Raw genomic sequence first — 16,395 nt, forward strand, 5'->3', positions numbered from 1 at the left:
GAAGTTGTTATACATATGCAGTACAGAGGGAGATAGATTAGGCTTCAAGTATAGTAAGGAAAAATCTGCAGTCATGATATTTAATGAAGAGGGCGGCGAGCATAGAATACAGGAGTTCGTGCTAAATGTAGTGAATGAGTACAAATATCTTGGGGTGTGGATAAATAACAGTGCTGAGTATCTGACAGAGCATGAAAAATATGTAATGAATAAAGCTAGTAGGAATGCAGCTGTCATGAAAAATAGGGCACTGTGGAATTACAATAGGTATGAGGTGGTAAGAGAGATCTGGAAAGGGGTGATGGTCCCTAGCCTGACCTTCGGTAATGAGGTCCTGTGTATGAGGCCAGATGTTCAAGCAAGGCTGGAAATTAGGCAACGGGGAGTAGGGAGGTTAGCTTTGGGAGCACATGGCAAAACACCAAATCAGGGGGTACAGGGTGATATGGGATGGGCGTCTTTCGAGAGCAGAGAGTAAGATAGCATTTGAGGAACGATTGAGAAAGATGGAGGAAAAGCGGTGGGCTAGGAAAGTTTTCAGATACCTGTATATAAAGAATGTTGACACGAAATGGAGAAAGCGAACTAGAAAATTGACAAGCAAATATCTGGACAGCAGTAAGGGGGCAAACCAGCAATTATCGGTTAAGAAAAAGGTTAAAGAAACAGAGAGAGCTCTGTGGAAAACAAGGATGCTGACGAAATCGGCACTGGGAACCTACCGGACCTTTAAACAGGAAATTGTCAAAGAAAATATCTATGATAATTGTAGGGGAAGCTGTTTGTTGTTTGAGGCAGGACGGGAGTTTTGCGGACTAAGACGTATAGAGTCAGGTACCACGAGATAGACACGTTGTGCGTTGCGTGCTGAGAGGAGGATGAAACGGCTGAACACTTGATACTTTTCTGTAAAGGGCTTCACACTACAGTGGAAAGCAGCGGGGCTGATTTATCCAAGGCATTGGGGTTTAAGGACAGTGAAGGGAAAGTAGATTTTAAGCGGGTATAAGTATAACCAAGCGAAGGTTATCTGATTGGTGGCTAAAATCAAAAGAAGAGTAAAATTTCATAACGCATGGCTAGGTGGCTTGAGCCACCGCCCGATTTACAGGGTTCAGCCGTATCCATCCACCCATCCATCCATCAGAGATTGATGCCGCATCGGGCGCTCGGAACAGAAGAGAAGCGAAGCGCGTAAACCCTGCGGCGGCCCAGTCTTCTTTTTTGTTTGTGTGATTCAACCCATCCCAGTCCTCCCTAGGTCTGACTCCGCCCTTATAGAGGTAATTCCCTTCCCCTGCGTCCAAATAAATACCGAGCTAAACCCAACTCCAAACCGTCCTTATGCTGTCCCTAGCTGAACCAAACTTGACGCTGCCTGTTTCCTGTAGTCTTATATGTCCCCAACCATTGTATGTGACTGCGAGGTGCGCTTTTTTCCACGTTTTCTACGCGCGCGAACTTCAGTTGCTGCCAGTGACGATCCATCATGGCGTTACGAGGCGTGCTCGTTGGCGATAGTCAGCTGAAGCGTTCGTGCAGGTCTCGTCTGCGGTAGCGTCCGTCGGTCGAGACCTGCACATTCAGCTTCAGCGGCTACGATGCCGTGCGCCTTGCAAGCGCGGTGCGGCACACTAACCTGCTGCGCGCAGACTTCTGTGTTGTGTACGTGGGAGGCAACGACATATCTAGGCCAAACACAAGTCCGCAGGAGATTTGCGACAACATCAAAGTATGTACTACGTGGTGGTGCAACGCATCGAACTTCTGCCGATTTCAGTAATGAGTTCTGAACTATCATTTCACATCCTAGGCCCTCGTCCTGCAGCTGCTACGCGACGTGGCCCCTGTGGTCCTCGTGGTGAAGGTGCTGCCACGCTGGTTTATTACGGCGGACGCTGAGGTGAGCCGTAGCTGGTTGAACCGCCGTCACTTGCTCAACCGCAAGCTGACGGCTACGCTTAAGTGGATGCCGTCTGTGTTCATCCTGAACCCGGACGTGAGTACCGACATGCTTGTCTTGTTGTACGCCTTTGGGGTGAACAGTGCACAAAAAGGCGAGTAGAATACCAGATGAACATAGAGCTGGTGTGCAACAACATTTATTCTTAGTACAGGAAATCTCCGTTTGTTCGTGGCGAAACAAAACACAAACAGTTTAGGAAAAGTTGTTTGTAACTGCCGGCCTCTTCTGACAACAGAGAAAGTGAGCATACATTGACATAGTCTTTGCCCCCTGCTGCTGTCATCTCAGCTTCCATATTTTGCTGTATCAGTTGCACTTTATATTTTTTAAAGCAAAACAGTTGAGAATTGAGGCGTGCGCCCACAGGTACTACAACGCAGTCATCCATCATGGGCAGTTTCCACCTTGTTGGCGTACTCTCTCAACTGCTTGCAAGCTTGCAAGCATACTAACTGCTTCCTGCATGAGAAATGATTGCATGCAGTATACTACATGTTGTGTGCTCACTAATCGAACTCTTAGTAACAACTCTTGACAACAAATAGTGACACGACTACCTGCACTATTCAGTTGCACACATTACAAAATTATGAAAAGAACATTGATTATGTATTGTTTAGATTTCTTTGAAGAGGTCTTGCCCTGACGAAATAGACAAAAGGTTTCAGTAGCTATGCATGCAGGTGACATGTGCCAGTTGCCGAACTTATATTCTCATTTGCATTGAAGAAAATGTGCTGGAGCCATCACGTTTTGTGAATGCAGTTTGCTCACAGCTTAAAAAAAAAGGCAGAACACACTGATGCTGTAATTTTTTACCTTCACACTCTGCCACACAATCTCAAGAGGTTGGCCGTTGTTAATTTTGATATTTCAGCACCTAAAATGCTGGGCAACATACGTAAAATCATGATATCTGTTAACTGAGTGAGTGTTCAGAGGAGTGCAGGGTCTTGTCTCTCACTCCCGGCAAGTAGTACGTTCGATAGAGTAGCTGATGTCATTATAAAATTCTCAGTAGGCCTGCCAGCAAGGTTAAAACTGCCCATGAAGGATGCATGGCTGCACATTGCAGTACCAGTGGGTGCATATATGTCGGTTTGCAGATTCATTCTGAAATACATGAAGGTAAATAGGAGCAGAAAACTATAGAAAATCAGAAGGCTGTACCAAGAGGTGGTGACTGCATCAGTATATGCTCACTCTCATGATGCAGAGCTCACCTAGCTAAGGGGCACATGCAGGCATTAAAGTATTTATCCCAGCATGTCTTCTTGGTGACCTGCCGTCAATATATGTTCAGACATTTTATCTTCACTTTGTTTTCTTCAACTACCACCTATGGAGGTATTATATGAGGGTTCGGGTTACAGATATTTAAGAAAAGATATGAGTACAGGCATTGCGTTTGAAAATGCATTGTCAAGGCTTCAAGAAATGAAAATGGGCATGTGATGCCAGCGACTTCATGGGGAAGGGCATTGCAGTCCACAAATGCTCGGGGGAAAAAAGATCCTGAAAATGTGTGAGCAACAGGCCGAGTTATCTGAAACGGATGCACAGCGTGGTGAGATATGTGGGTGCGATGCACAACGTAAGGTGCTTGACTGAGTGAACTGCAAAGAATTTTGTGCACCAAAAAAAGGCTGGTAATCCGGCGTCAAAGTAAGAGGCCTTCAAGGCGGTCCTTCAGAAATAAAACGCTGATGAAATAAGGGTACGGGGCATGATGCACAAAATGGAGGGCATAGCTTTGAATTGATTCGAGCACATTTGTTAGGTGTATCTGAGGTGGTTTCCAGATAGGACTGGCGTACTGAGGTTTTGATCTGATATGTGTTTTATATGCCAGAAATTTCACGTGTTTGAGTTAATTCTGTTTTAAGCAAGTGCTATGTTTGTGTGGTCTGCTTTGTATCTGCCTGTTCATGAGTTGTTTACTTCAAAAATATACCAGAAAGGCAAAATTTTACGGTAGCTCTATACTGTTGTGATGTCTTAAATGTTTCCCCACGCTGGTTGCTCACGCTCACCGAGCCGGTAACAAAATGGCGCCAATGTGCTGCTATGTGATATTGCAATGGTCGAGGTTAATTTGGAACCCTCCACTGTAGCAGCCCTCATACCTCAAATCAGTTTTGGACATTAACCATAGATACCATACCATGTTTGACGTATTGCCTCAATTTCCCCTATTTCTGAACAAATTCTATTTTATTTTCAGCATCGCTTCTTGGATGCACGTAAATTACCAAAGAGGCACCTTTTTGGCGCCGATGGATACCATCTGTCGGCTGGTGAAGGAGTGGAGGAGCTGGCGGAGATCCTCGTCAGGAGCCTGAAAAGGTGTATGGACCAGGCATCCTTGCTCCTTTCTCAAGGGTGCCAACCAGGCACATCATTAATGCGTGCCATCACTGCGGTACAAAGGGCCATGTGAATGGGGACTGCTATGAGTATTGCAGGCCGCAGGACCTGCACTACTATCTGCAGTGCTCATAGCAGTGGGTACTGTAGTGAAAGTGAGACCTATTTCTGATGTGCTTTTGAGCTACATCTGCTCCTTGGAATCTGTTGACATTATCTGGGGTTTTTTTACATGTACTGACACCGCACAGCTTGCAGGCTTTCTTGCATTTAATCTTCATGACTTGCCACCGCTGCGGTTGAAATTAATCTGGAGCTCTCCACTGTTATTTAGTAAGACTTTCTGACAGGCTAGTTGGTACATATTCATTTCTGGAGGCCGTGCGCTAAAAAAGACGTTCACAGGAAAAAGGAGACAACAGGAAAGAAGCGCCTGTTGTGTCGCTCATAGTCTATATGACATTCAACCCCGCATGACAAGGATTATTCACATCCACTAATATTGTGCTGGCCTGCTTGGCAAGCTGGAAATCTTTGATGGGAAGAACAATTGAGAAAGTGGAATTCTACTTCCCCGCAAGCTATGTCCCTGAGAATGGCAAGCTGTTTTATAAACTTGTGGTGCAGCTACGTCTTCGTTCCTTTGGAATAATGGCACCCCACAACTATGTAGTGCTGCACATTGCCACTAGTCGAATACTTTTCATGCAGCCAAAGCACTTGCAGAACTTTGCAGTGCCCCTTCACCAATGTGGTCGCCTGGAGTACCTGGTTCCATATTTCCCACAAATACAAGTGACCATGTATCATACAGCTTGCCACTGTTCACAAACTGTCACAAGCAAACTGTTCCGCTTTGAATCGAAGACATTTAATGTATGCTGCAGTTTGCTTTGTGGTTTGCATTGCCAGCAATAAATGTCGAGGAAAAGCCAACAGCCGGTATCAGACGAGGTAGCAGGCACCTCTCTTGAGACCCATGGAGCTGAGCAGTCATGAATGCATTCATCAACGACAAACACAATGGCAATACCAGCTCATTACAAGGTACAATCCAATTGTCTGCTGGTCTGCAATTATGCTTTCACCAAGCTGGGAATTACTGACAGATGTCCAACACACGTGTTGGACAATATGAGTATAGCCACACAGTGGTGATCATCAGTCATCACCCTTCTTGCAGTCTGCACAGACCCTGGCCTGGCTCTGCATTATGTACAGACTTGGCCAACCCAGGCCTTGTGCTCAATTGAACCGTTGCAGTCACAGCCGTGTGAATGCCCTTTCCAGGCTCCCTTGTTTAGGCTGATCAAGCGTGAAGCTGTTCGTTCAACGAAATAGTAGACATAAACTGCTGCCTCCGCTGCAGCTCTCTAGCCCACCACATCATCTTTGCAAGTGGGGTCTGCCTCCTGCTGCAAAATAAGCCTGGTATGGCACCCTTTTGCAGTGCTGTGGTGCACGTCTTTCATCCAGGCCTGTCATTGACTGACACTGTTTGAATGAAGTGCGGTGGATAGCGTTACCTACTATTTAGATGCCTAATGAAAAAGCATAAGTGCCTCCGGCAGTCAGGTGCAACAGCACCACTTCCTTACTCTTTGGCTCCTTGCACTGCATAGCCTTTCAGAAGGTCTTCAGGGCTCGCAGCTGTGTTGTACAATTTTCTCTCTCAACGTTTAAAGCTACAGAACAGTCGGTACTGGACCCACCTCCAAGAACATGTCTATTCTTATCTTGGTACCCCCGTTGTCTTGAGATTCATAAGAATCTGTCTGCAAAACTAGGACCACCTTTTAATTGGCGAGCCCAGGATACAAGAATTTCTCGAGGTTGAAATGAATCAAGTTCACAAGCATTGCCCCCGTGTTCATTCTAGAGATGGGCATAACGGCTCACTTCAGTGAGCGGCTCAGAACGGCTCCGCTCACTGAAGTGAGCCGGATCATTTGAACAGCTCACCCGCTTACTTGGGTCGCTCAGGAAAGAGCCGGGTCTTTTGAGCAACTCCTTTAAAGAACGAGTGAGCCGTGGTTCTTTCCTTTCCACTCCCTCTCTCCACAAGTGCGGCGCAGGGACCATCACTTTTTTTTTTCTTTTCCTTCCGCATGCTACCGGCTCCTTCAAGCGCGTCTCTATGCGTCGCGGGCCTCCGCTATCTGATATTTCTGGGACGAGCCAGTGGGTTAGTGGCACCGCCAGTTAGCTGAGAAAAAAAAGAAAGAAAACTTGTCATCCTTCGAGAGGCGACGCGCAGGTGGGGCGGGGAAGGAAAAGAGCATCACGCAGTAAGGGTAAGGGTTCGCGTAATAATAGGTTTTTCGGAAATTTTCGTTATGTGTTTTTTCTTTTATCCAAGCCCTGGGCTCGAGGTTGTGTCAAACTTCAGGGCTGTACGTGGCTACCTTCATTGGTTATCGAAACTTAGGACGGGCCTCGAAATACGGCCGCTCTAACTTCTTTGTTTATAAAACTTACAAAAACGCAAGCAAATGCATTACAAATCACAAGTCGGTATTGCCTAGTTTAGCTAAAGGCCCCGTGCAGTGACTTGTAATTCTGCAAATATACCTAGGCTTTAACACGTGGGTCGATAAGGTCTTGTAGTGTATGTTCTCTGTGTGAGAATTACCTTTTTTTAGTTACAGTTAGTTCGGCCGTCTGTGTGAGATCTGCTTCTGTAACTCAGTTTGCCTTTGTACATTTATGTAGATATATTTCCTCTCTTCATCATCTGCATTCGACAATCGTCCCCATCTTCAAACACTGCCTGGAGAGGCCCTGTTCCTCTCAAGAAAAGGAAGAGACCATGCCTGAATTTACTACACGGCTATTTTACTGATGCATATATCGTTTTGTTTTCAAGAAAGCCAAATAACTAGCAGGTTACACTGTAACCTCTGCTATAGAGTTTAGTTTTTGCCTTTAAAAAAAGCGATATGTGCATTAGTAGAATAACCGTGTTATAGGTATTTTTACTAATACCTTCGAAATGTTGCACCAGCTCACGATGCACGATCAGTGGGAGTCGTGAGACATCGCTCGAACAACAGCTGTCAACGAACGGCGCCATCCTTTGCCAATGATTTGCCAGAAGACACGTTCTGAGCGAAACAGCGCTCGCGGACAACGGACGACAACAAGGAAGACACAACTTCGCAGGACAACACAAAGCGAGGACAAGCTCTGCGAGCGCTCTTTTACTCGGAATGCATCGCAACCAACTCGCCCAGAAATACACACTTTGCCAGAAGACCCGGCTCTGATTGAACGGTTCTTCGAACGGCTCACTGAACGACAGAGAAGCGCCCCTTCAAAACAGCCGCACGGCTCACTGAACGAGAGAGAAGCGGATCTCCAAAAGAGCCGCACGGCTCACTGGACGAGAGAAGCGCCTCTCCAAAAGAGCCGCACGGCTCACTGCACGAGAGAAGCAGTTCACCAAAAGAGCGACTCTCCAAAAGAGCCAAACGGCTCACTGAACGAGAGAATCGGTTCACCAGAAGAGCGGCTCTCCAAAAGAGCCAAACGGCTCACTCAGCCAAAGACCCGGCTCTTCAAAAGATCCGGATCTCCAAAGGAGCCAAACGGCTCACTGAGCCAAAGACCCGGCTCTTCAAAAGATCCGGATCTCCAAAGGAGCCATTCGGCTCACTGAGCCGAAGACCCGGCTCTTCAAAAGATCCGGATCTCCAAAGGAGCCAAACGGCTCACCGAGCCGAAGACCCGGCTCTTCAAAAGAGCCGGATCTCCAAAGGAGCCAAACGGCTCACTGAGCCGAAGACCCGGCTCTTCAAAAGAGCCGGATCTTTTGAAGAGCCGGGTCTTCGGCTCAGTGAGCCGAATGGCTCCTTTGGAGATCCGGATCTCTCGTTCAGCGAGCGGGCGACCCGTTCACTCAACCGGCTTTCTCGCACTGCTAATAGATGGCGAGCAAATCGCACCCAGCAGCTCTGGCGGACGGTTCGACACAGCTAACTGAACGACAAACCAGCTTTCTCGCACTGCTAACAGATGGCGGGAAAATCGCACCCGGCAGAAGACCCAGCGACACAGCTCTGACGGAACAGACAGTTCGCCGTTCGGCACGGATCACTACGCTGGACTACGGTCCTATGGATCAGTGAGCCGGATCTCCAAAAGAACCGCCGCTCACTTTTACTGAGCCACGGCTCACCCGCTCTTTTAAAAGAGCGGATCAGAAGATCCGGCTCACTCCTGAGCGACCCATCTCTAGTTCATTCTGCTGTTGTGCCTTGCATGTCACTGCCTGGAAAGGAAGGAGGGTCACTTCAATCATTGTGACATGTTGCGATGTGATGTGTACTGAGTGAACTTGGTGAATGACTGCATGTTTCCAACTGTTGTGTGTGTATTGCAACTGTAGAAACTGCTTCAAGAGTACAAGTGTAATAGTGTGCAGGTGTTACCTTTTATACAAAAATTTTACCTCTACACATTTCTTGACCCAGTTCCTCCCCTCATGTTTTTTTTTTGTAGTGCAGAAGAGTACAATACCATGGTACAAGTAATGCTTATGGAATGTCAATATGGGTAGCGTTGGTTGAATGTTCCTACCTGTTCTGTGTACATGGCAGTGTTTGTCCATCGAAAAATATGACACTCGGTGTTTATTCTACATGTTGAGTGTGTTTCTGCGACTGCAGTTTCTGAGCTGCTCTGGCTTCTTGAAGAGTGGTATCGCAAACTGGTGCTGAGGAAGGATTTTCTCACATCCAACCATACTTTGCCTATTAGTCAGCCCTGTAACATTCCCACTGCTTCTTCTCATGCGTTTTTGAGTGCGATCTGCATTAGAATGTCATGCAGCCATTTGCTGTGCATTAGAGTTTACACTGACCACGTAGCTCAGAGAGGCTCAGAGAGGTGTTCCTAAAAGCCTTGCACCCGGTCACACAAAATTGTGCTTATGGTGTGCAATGGTAAGTGCTCTGTGTGTGTGCAAGCCTATAAAGCAGAGAGAAGGCTTCAAAGGGGAAACTCAAGACGCACTTTATGCCTGAGTGAACAACAAACAAAAAACAGCGCACTACACATACACCAAGATAACACAACAGAAAACACCGCATTCCTATCACACTAATGGTCCTCGCGCATAAACCACAAAGTTGCACTCATACAGTCTTGCTACCAAATGCGGGTGGTTTGTACGCTATCTCGGACGCGGAGTACGGACATAAACCCAGGTGGTACCTTGTTTCAAGAGGTGCCGCTGTTCTATGAGAAGAATGTTGAGGAGGATCAGGTGAAAGTGTAGCAGCAGCGGCGGCCTTACGCAGCAGGAGCAGCACCAACTGCTGAAGATGATGACGCCGAAGTGCAGCCGAATTGAGCTCCCTCTGCGTGCCGGCATCACGCGTCGTTCGGCTGCATGCCATCATACGTTCTAACACTTCAGCCAGTAAATCAATCATTTCCTCTATCACACCGGCCTCATACTGATTGGCGCAACCACGGGAGTCGGTGCTGCCACGTCGCCTTAGCTGGATGTCGGCATTGGAGCATCTTCGTACTGATGACGAGGTCTGGCAGATAGCAACAGCCGCAGGCTCAGTCGTCAATCCGGAGGCGTTGACACAGGGCCCGCATTCTGAAGACGGGGTTAGCGTCGTGATCCACAGGTCCGGAGCATCAGCTGGTGGGGACCACGCCAGGTCAGTAGGCCTCGCGATCAAACACCTCCTGCTGCAGCTGATGGCCATGCGCCAACGTCCACACCTAGAACGTTCCTCCTGTCTACATCGCCATCCCTCCTTTTATACGTCCACTTCATTTTCCTTTACTTCCACCTTGTTTTCAGTTTCGTCGCCGTCTTCTCCATCTCTTCCAAAAATACTACTGCACTCTTTTCCCTCTTCTCTTTCTTTCAAAGTGCCATGTGCCAATTAACATGCCTTTCCTTACGTCCAGTGTTTTAGTCATCCCTCTTTTTCGCTCGTGACACACCCTTACATCTGTGGATTTCAAAACTCTATTAGCAATTCAACAGTCCAGTAAGGTTTTTTTGTTGTTGACATTTGTTGTGCTGCTTTTTATCTTCTTTAAGCTAACTTGTGAGAAATGTGACTAGTTAGCATGAAGCATAACAGATGAGAGCATGGTGTAGTCTCCTTTTCATTCTCATAATTTAATATATTTGCATATTAGCATAGGCTCATTTCAGCTCTGAAATGAATTCCCTTTTAAGTGCCTGATGTTTCCAGTGCCCTTGCAGTCATGCTCCAATTATCATTGTAATGATGCTATGGCAATGACTGCTTGTTTTTACCTGCCCACATTGTGGCATGTTCTCATTGTAGTCCTTCCCAAATCACATGGTGCCTGTCGATGCAAGCACAGAACGGTCTTGGGCACTACCCATCCTTTCTGCAGATAGTGTTTGCAAGAGTCCTGGGGCCATATTACAGAACTGTCAAATAGCAAAGTTGCCAAAACTTGTCGAAAACGGTCAGTTAGCCTCAATCCTATTGGTCGGTCATGGCTGGCGGCCATATTGCTTTTTGCATCATGGGTGGCTGCAGATTACGTCACAGATGTGGCAGAAGTGATGGCGTTGCACACCTAATTACGCAGGTGCAAATTGATTTTTTTTTGTGATCGCCTCGAGGCGGTCAATTTGAATGTTGTGTTTGGTACAGAAAATAGCGGCGGTGAACGCGGTGATACAAATGAGGTGGTTGCGCCTGTGCGAGCAGCGGCGAAGGAGGGCGCATGAAGACGCGTTTGACCTGCCGGACGAGCTGTTTTAACGCCTTTTTTCGGCTGTAGAAGCAGATTGGAATGGCTGTACGACGAAGTCTCCGATGAACTGCTAGGTGCGTGTGCGAGCGCGTTATCGGTTCGGCGGCAGGTGCTATGTGCACTGTGGTTAATTGCCACGGGCAGCTTTCAAGCTGCCGTTGGTAACAAGGCACACATCGACATCGCACAACCGATGGTAAGCGAATGCCAATCTGCTAACTTAGCACGCAGAAGGGGTGGGTTTCCGTGGTCACCTCAGTGCAATTATAAACAACACAGGCTTATGCTGGCAAAGCACTTCATTTTTCCCAGCAAATCGCACTTCGTGGTCGTCTTCTATTTCCCCAAGGGAAAAGAAACAGACGGCCACACATCACATACTGCAACACTTCACCCTTTGGCGTTTTCATACGTAAGCACCGAACAAGGCAATTTTTTTTCATTGATTTCTTACCAATCGCTCCTTGCAAGTTTGCTCGGCAAGCAAGTAACCTTCATTGCCTTCATTCTAATTTTTCTGTGCACTTAGGTCAACCGCACAGTAGCTTGATTTTTAGATGCCGCGTAAACAACAATAACATTGGGTGGAATTGGCTGCTTAGGCTGCTTTCGTGCCATGGAGGAAGGACGCCATGTTTCGTACAAAGCGGCTCGTTGACATTTTACCGTTGCGAGTGCATCCCCTCGGCACCAATAGTCACCCTCCAGAAAATTGAATAACAGAACTTCTTATGTTTTTGTGTTGCTTAATATGTTCTAACTTTAAACACAATGTTTTGGCAAAATAAAATATTAATTATTTTAATCACTGTGTATTTCTGAATACTTTTTACAAAAATTTAGCAGACGGTCTCTCGCCGTGCAAATAAATGCTCTCGGGGTGGCGCCCTGATGTAATTGGCTGATTCCTCGTTGCATCAACCGGTGACGTCTCATCGTTTCGCCATTTTGGCGTCACTGTCGTTAACCATTAACTTTTGACAGAATTTATGACAGTTACGTGATATGGCCTCTGCTCTAAATCATGTTGATGAGTACACAACGGTTCCTGAGGTCATTGTGACTGAAAGAAGTAAAGTTAAAAATTAGGAGCACATTTAAGCTTTGCCTGACCTTGAAGCTTTGAAGTGACCCTGAAATGATTTCAATGGGTGTATTCTAGAGCAACAATTGTGTAGAGGTGGCCTTTGTGTGTATTCAAGTCAAATTTGAAACCTCTGCATGAACCGTATAATTTAGAAGTAATTGTTAAAAACTGCTGCTCACAGTAGTTCGCAACCGATTAGGGTAATGCACCTCATTGCGCCATCCCTATCCCGATGACATGTGGGCAGACTGGACGAGCTTGAAGGCTGGCGCTTTTGCTCACTGACATGTGATGTGTGAGGTGTGTCGCTCTAATCAGTTGCGAGCTACAGCGGTCCACTCGGAGCTTTCAAATTTGACTTGAATACTTGCAAAGCCCACATCTACAGATTAGTTGCAGTAGAAGATGCCCATGGAAATCATTTCAGGGTCCCTTTAAAATAAGATGCGATAACGAATTTGCCTTCTTTTAATTTTTCTTAATTACTATAACAGTGCATATTCCCAAGACGCCTTACTGCCATACACCCCGTGTTCACTTTGTGCCCCTCTGACACGCTTGAACCAACAACCCTTTGTGGCATATTTGTTAAGTGCCTGCCTGGCACACAAAGGACCTAGGTTCGAACCCCAATGGCAGCGAATTTCTTTTCGTTTGAAACTTCTGGGAATATTTTCGCCAAGTTTGTGAGGCCTTGCTGTCAATCCTAGGTCACAGCAATGGCTTTTTGACCGAACGAGCTGTATACGCTACTGTGTAAAATTGAGTGCGATGTCACTGCACTGCTGTGCAATGGTGTGTGCAGTGTGAAACAGTCATAAGCAAATATTTTTCGGGACTGTAGGACTGTGTGAATGAAGTATTTCACGTTTTGTCACAGGCACCAGATGGAGTCCGGGGCATAGCTTCCGCATTGAAACTGGCGATCACTAGATTAGAACGTGGAGGTTTCTGTCGTGGTTCTGGTCTCAAGCATGGCAGATGCTATGATGTCAGCGCAGCCAATGTGTTGACGGCCCGGCGTCATAGGAGATGTATATGTCAAGCTTTCTTAGGTGATTCCTATGTAGCTAGGCCAGTTCTGCAGTTTTGCACAAAATCTGTTTCTGTGCCAGAAAAAAATATGTTTCTATTAAACTTGGTGTACATGTGCACCTGTGGTAATAGTTGGCCACATGTGGTCCTGGTTTGTTTCACAAAATCACATGTTCTTTTAGTCGACTGCACTACGCTAAGAAATGAAAAGCCATTGTGCTGCAGTTAATCGCCATGCATGATAGCAGTCTTGGTACTCATGGGTTGACTATATCGCACTACTTGTGCACTGGTTCTTTCCGCAAAAGTTATGGTTGGAGCAGATACTTGGAAAGATTTGTACTTTCCCATGTGACTTCATATTCAAAGATAAGAAATTTCTCCATCCGATCAACAACTTGTTGGATTGCAAAAGCATAAAACAAAACGTAATGCTCCTACACTTTTTATGTTTCTGCACTCATAGGAGACAACACAAATGTAGAACCCATTAGTTTTCAAGATTTGCACAGCCAAGATCGTTAGACATCGGCATCAGTGCTGTTCAAGTTATGCAAGCCTGACTGAGTTGTCTGTTATCGAAGTTATAGAACCAGCATGTGTAGAGACCAACCACTGGTATGTCTAGACACTGCACCTTTGGGTTCAAACAGAAAAACACCAGTAACAGTATGCCCAATTGTTCAAAATTTGGTTTCCACAAAGAAAAGTGTATCCTTGAGATGTCTGCACTGCTTGCTGAGTCCAGTCCAAAAAGAAAACGGTATGAGAACTAGGAGCGTGTGCGAAAGTGTGATTGGCGGCCTAAGTAATGCTGTTGGCTGCTTTCAGATATTAATCTGCTATCTACCTCATTAGAGCAATTACTTTGTCGAGGTTGTTGTTGCACTGCATGTAAGGACACTGACAACACTTGCAATCGTAACAAACCACTGTCATTGTAAACCATGCACAAATGTCGCAAAGAAGTGTTGCAACTTGACTTCCATGGCAGTTCACTCATCACTGCATTTCTCCTTGTAGTGGATGTCTTTTTTTTCAGCACAAAAGTTTAATTTTGTGAAGCATTTCCTCCTTTCACATTTCATTCCATGAGTGAACAATTCAGCAGTGAGTGGGAAGCAAGAAATAGTTATGAACTGATAACAACCAAATAAACTGATCAGGAAGGGGAGGCGACTAGACAAAGAAAAACGTTGCACTTGCACATGTGTGGCAACTGTACATGTGCATCGTTTGCCTGTTGCTTTCACTCATTGTTTTTTCCACCCCGAAGATTTTAGAAACTAAGTTGGATTTATCGTTTCGCATCAAGGCCTGATTGCTTGACTCTTGCACTGCTGCATACCCTATGATAGCATTTAATTTTGTAAGCACTGCTGTATAAATGAATACTGTGAAATGTGCATTAATTACATGTAGATCAACCACTGGCACTAACAAGGAAGCCAAGATGAACTGCACGTCAGTTGTGACTGCACATATAGATCACCAAAAAACTGACAGTTCTGTCGGAAGTAGCATTCTCAACAAAAAAGAAAAGGTTTTGAAATTAGCACCGGAAAAAGTTTACTGAATGTTTAAATACAAACCTCAAGGTTTAGTACCCAAATATAACTGTCTTTGTGCAGAAAGGGAATAGAAGTGAATATTCTTGTGGTTGAGCCGATAGCTTTTCTCAAGTATCGAAGACAGACAGTGCATGAACAGCATTCATAGACTTTTGCTTTTGGCAATCTATGTTATGATCTACATGCTAACATTGTATTCTGCATGCTCCTTTTTTTGTGGACAGTTCTGTGATGTTATTGCTATCCTTGATGACTGTGACATTCCGTGTGTGCATCGAGTTGGGGCTTAAGGCCGCCCCTCTTTTCCCAGAACGAAGGGACCCGCCGCCGTGACAGCGGCATCATCAATTACCCAGCCATGCTCTTTGAGTGACGACCAGAAAAACCGGTCCCGCCGCCGCCCCGGGGAAACAGGCTTTATCCTCCCCAATTTCCGGTTACATTCCAGGACAAGGGAGCTGTCAGCGGGCCAGAGCGCGCCGTACCACAGCCGACGCTATGCGAAACCGCGAAGACGACATTCTTTCCCTCCCCCCCCTTTGTCGTGGGCTATCGCCGGGAAGGCACCCACAGCTTCCCAGAAGGGCCGCGACGGACACCTGTCATGGCGGACAGGCAGTACTCGCCAAGAATGTGGAAAGACAGGCGCTAGTGAATTAGCTCCGAAGAGAGAGCCTGTGTATACTCTCACTTGAGAGAGAGTGGTGGCGTTTTTGTTGTTTATTTAGTCTGTATTGTTAACAGACTCTGGGGTCGAGGCTAAGCCCAGCCCAAGGGGTGGTCCCCATCTCGCATGTTATTTTGGATTGGAGAATTGATGCTTTGGGCGGGCCACTGGAAATGACCGCCCTTAGTCCTTTGTTAATCAAGTGCTTAAAAGCGCATGTAAACGGATGCAGTTCAGTCTGAGCTGGGGCTCCATGCTTAGTATGAAATGTGATGCTACTTAGGCACTAACCTGCCCGGTCGATGAGTAAAGTAGTGCAAAGTTTGTTCTGTTGTAAAATTATGCTCTGCTGTCATCATCTACAAGCTCGCCTCCTGTTCATCTTCCAAGCCGAACGACACTAGAGGAAGGGTTTGGGAACCATCCTCGAAGAAACGGACGACTATTGAAATTCTACTGCATACACGCTCAGGACGACGTCATTCGCCAAGAGGGCCTTCAGCGCCGAAGCCCCGACGGCGTGCAGCTTCTGCCAGCAACCGCTCGAGCCCAACTCCGGAGCCACTCCATCGCCCCCATGAAGTCGTCGGCACGTAAGCTCGGACGCCCCAGCCTCTGATGTATAACCTTAACCATGTGTAATTATTGAATATACCTGTTTGTTTAAACTGGCAGATAGCAATGGATCCGGCAGATGCCGAGAAAACGGCATTCAACACGCCCTCAGGGCACTATGAATGGAAAAGAATGCCGATGGGTCTGGCCAACAGCCCTGCTGTCTGGCAGAGAACCGCTGATGTTATCTTGGCAGGTCTTCTGGGGAGGCTGTGCTTCGTGTATATGGATGACATTATCATATACAGTGACAGTTTTGATAACCATTTGCGCGATATTGAGCAGGTTTTGGTGCGACTAAGAGCAGCGGGTCTCAAGCTGAAGC

The 16,395-nt window shown here is 46.5% G+C and overlaps 1 long non-coding RNA gene across 2 annotated transcripts; it reads left to right on the forward strand.

Moving 5' to 3' along the window:
* The first annotated feature begins 1,335 nt into the window (after positions 1-1,335).
* LOC144116358 (uncharacterized) lies at positions 1,336-11,898 on the forward strand. Of its 2 annotated transcripts, none has more exons than XR_013311849.1 (3): positions 1,336-1,732; positions 1,814-1,903; positions 4,191-11,898. It is a non-coding gene; the product is annotated as an uncharacterized LOC144116358 (long non-coding RNA). The 2 variants fall into 2 exon arrangements; XR_013311848.1 differs by having other exon boundaries at positions 1,374-1,732; positions 1,814-1,999; positions 4,191-8,012.
* The last annotated feature ends 4,497 nt before the right edge of the window (positions 11,899-16,395 follow it).

This window comes from Amblyomma americanum, chromosome 1 (assembly GCF_052857255.1).
Source record: "Amblyomma americanum isolate KBUSLIRL-KWMA chromosome 1, ASM5285725v1, whole genome shotgun sequence".
Lineage (NCBI taxonomy): Eukaryota > Metazoa > Arthropoda > Arachnida > Ixodida > Ixodidae > Amblyomma > Amblyomma americanum.